This window comes from Chelonoidis abingdonii, chromosome 14 (assembly GCF_003597395.2).
Source record: "Chelonoidis abingdonii isolate Lonesome George chromosome 14, CheloAbing_2.0, whole genome shotgun sequence".
Taxonomy (NCBI): domain Eukaryota; kingdom Metazoa; phylum Chordata; order Testudines; family Testudinidae; genus Chelonoidis; species Chelonoidis abingdonii.
In genome coordinates, this window is record NC_133782.1 from 34,508,328 (window position 1) to 34,510,905 (window position 2,578).

Genomic DNA, 2,578 nt, shown 5'->3' on the forward strand with positions numbered 1-2,578 from the left:
AGCCCTGGTGAATGGGGCAGGTCAGCAGCCCCTGCTGACTGAATCCTCCCATTCTCTCTAGAGTGGGTCCAGCCCTGCTAGCAGCAGGACAAGCTTCCCCCACTCATGTGCCTCAGAACTGCCTGGCTGGTTGCCATCATTCATCAGTCTTTGGCCTCCCAGGCTGCCAGTGATGGAGGCAACTCTGGGTGGTGGCTCAGGTGACGTGGACACTAGGCCATGGGGAAATGGGTGCAGCTCTGTGGGTCAGGAAAGGTTCACAGAGGGCAATTAGGGGACTGTCCTGCCCTTCCCAGGATTGATAGCGGAGCATCACATCCTAATAACACAAGTCCATGAAGCCCAGAAGTCCCCACTAGGCTCCTTGCTCCCAGGCCAGCGAATGGTGATAGGATGGGAATGAGGTCTGGGCCCCACCCCAATCTCCTGAGTCTAATGCAGCTGCTTACCTTGTCCCCCATCAGTTGCTGGGCTTCCCCTAGGATGGAGTATGTGAGGAGCAGCCCAGCCTGGCTAATACACAGCAGGGGGTCATGGATTGCCAGCATTACTGTCTGGAGGAAATATTTTCTCTGCCCATCAGAGAAGAATTTTCCAAAGACCTAAAACCAACAGGACATGAGGCTGTAGCAGATTGCCCAGAGCCAGCCTCCAAATCTAGAGATAGAATGGCCTCAGTGTCTGGTGCTCCAAAGGGAGGGTAAGAGAGCTGCTGTAGCCAAGGCAGTTCATTCCCCAGGAGGCTTTCAGGATCCCATGGCTCAGGGAAGCCCCTTTATTAAAAGGTGGCAGATGCTTAGGGACCAAAGCCTCCAGTGGCTCTTTCTGGAGGGCAATTTATCCAGCCATGATGGGCAGGAAATAGATCTCTAATGTGGGTGAGCAGGGCCCACTCTGGTGTGCAGCCCACAGAGACGATAGGGAATCCTGTATTGCTTCCAGCAGAGTGATCTCTTGCACCTCAGTGGCTAGAGGAGTGTGCATGTGGGGGGGTAGAGGGTTGGAGCTGACAGACCAAAGGTCTATTTCCCCCATATTAGTGAGTTCCCTAGTAGCTGGGTATGGCCTCGGCAGCTCCTTGGTTTCTGCCAAAGGGAATCCAATCTGCAACCTGACCAGGATAAGGAGACTCATGTCCCAGTCCCCATCACAGACACTCCTAGGAAACTTTTCTTCTGCTGCAGCAAATCAGCTTGTGGGAGGCAGGACAAGCTCACACAGTCTCTCTCATATGGTGTCTATAGAGCAGCATTCTGTAGATGCACTTGTAGATCCAGGAGCCATTCCAAGGCCCCCTCTGTGATGTTGTGGAAATCACCCATTTCATCTTTGACTCCAATCTGGGGGCACTGGGTTATGGTGTGCTCCAAGGTTTGGATGTTCTCACCACAGTTGTGAGACGAGGTGGGGGGGTCTTTGATTTTCTACTTGTGCAGCAAGTAGTTGAACTTCGGTCAGTGACAATGTGCTTCTTTGGCACAGTGGCTGAGGTCCAGATACTCTGCCATTCCCTGGCCAGGTCTGGAGACATGAGGAGGGCGCATGTGGTCGATATTGGCTCTGGAGCTCACTGAGTCTCCTACCCAGTTCCCAGGTTGGGGCATTCTGTTTCCTGACTGGCAATGGAATTGGGCAAAGCCCACCTCCTTTCTCTGCTTCTACAGTGTGCAGGGAAGTAAACAAGGATCTGATCAAGCAATAGTGACTGACTTACCCAGTGCTTTCCTCTCAGACACTTGGGGATCAGCCAGGGGGACAAGGAGCAGAGAGACACCCAGAGCCATAATCCTATATTAACTCACCCACCTGGGGAGTCTCCTTATGCCACGTAGCAATGGCTCCATGTAAGACACTCAAATCACGGCAACTAGCGAGGTTCCAACGTGGGACCTTTAGCATTAGCCAGTCCCATTGGGTGCTGGATGAGGAACTCTGAGCTGGAAATAAGGAGTGGGCTCTTTTCCTGTGTCCAGGATGCATCCACTGCAGGGACCCCAGCCAGCCCCACTCCCTGAGCTGTGTCATACCCTTCCACAGTGTCCTTACCTCCCCCACCCTGGCTGTGTTTTTATAGCCCAGGAGCCTGCTGTCCCGGTGCCAGTCGTGGCACCACAGATCTTCTGCCTCATGTATGGTCAGCCCTGGAAGAGAGAGAGAGACACACACTTTGATCATTCTGGTTGCAGTTTCTGTGTCCTTCAAATCCCATTGGTGGCTGCACAGTGGAGTGGAAAAGAAGAGATGCAGAGAGAGACTTGTTCTCCAGCTGGGGTCAGGTTGAGAGAAATTCTCTGGGGTCCCATTATCCACCTGTGGTCACTCTCAGTCCCCTGTTGGGTTCCGTGTCCCAGTGGGTTCCTTACCCCTCTATTCAAGCAGTAGCTGGTACAGCCTTAAGTCCCCTCCCTGGCCTGCCGGCTGATGTCTTTGTCTGGGTCACTCACAAGCAGAGCCAGCTGTGCCACATGGTGACCTAGCCTAGGGAACTCTGCTGAGATCTAATGGAAGGGAGAGGAGAGGAGACTCCATCAGCATTTTCCTGTCAGCTCCTTGTCCCCCCTGGGCCGGAAGGCTACTT

The 2,578-nt window shown here is 53.5% G+C and overlaps 1 long non-coding RNA gene across 1 annotated transcript in view; it reads right to left on the reverse strand.

Annotated features, from left to right (window-relative positions):
* LOC142047740 (uncharacterized) overlaps positions 1-1,881 on the reverse strand; it is a 49,966-nt gene extending 48,085 nt beyond the window's left edge. Inside the window, exons 1-2 of the long non-coding RNA XR_012657013.1 lie at positions 1,803-1,881; positions 450-602 (exon numbers count right to left, since the gene is read on the reverse strand). This is a non-coding gene — a long non-coding RNA (uncharacterized LOC142047740). The remainder of the gene's footprint in view (positions 1-449; positions 603-1,802) is intronic.
* Positions 1,882-2,578: the final 697 nt, after the last annotated feature.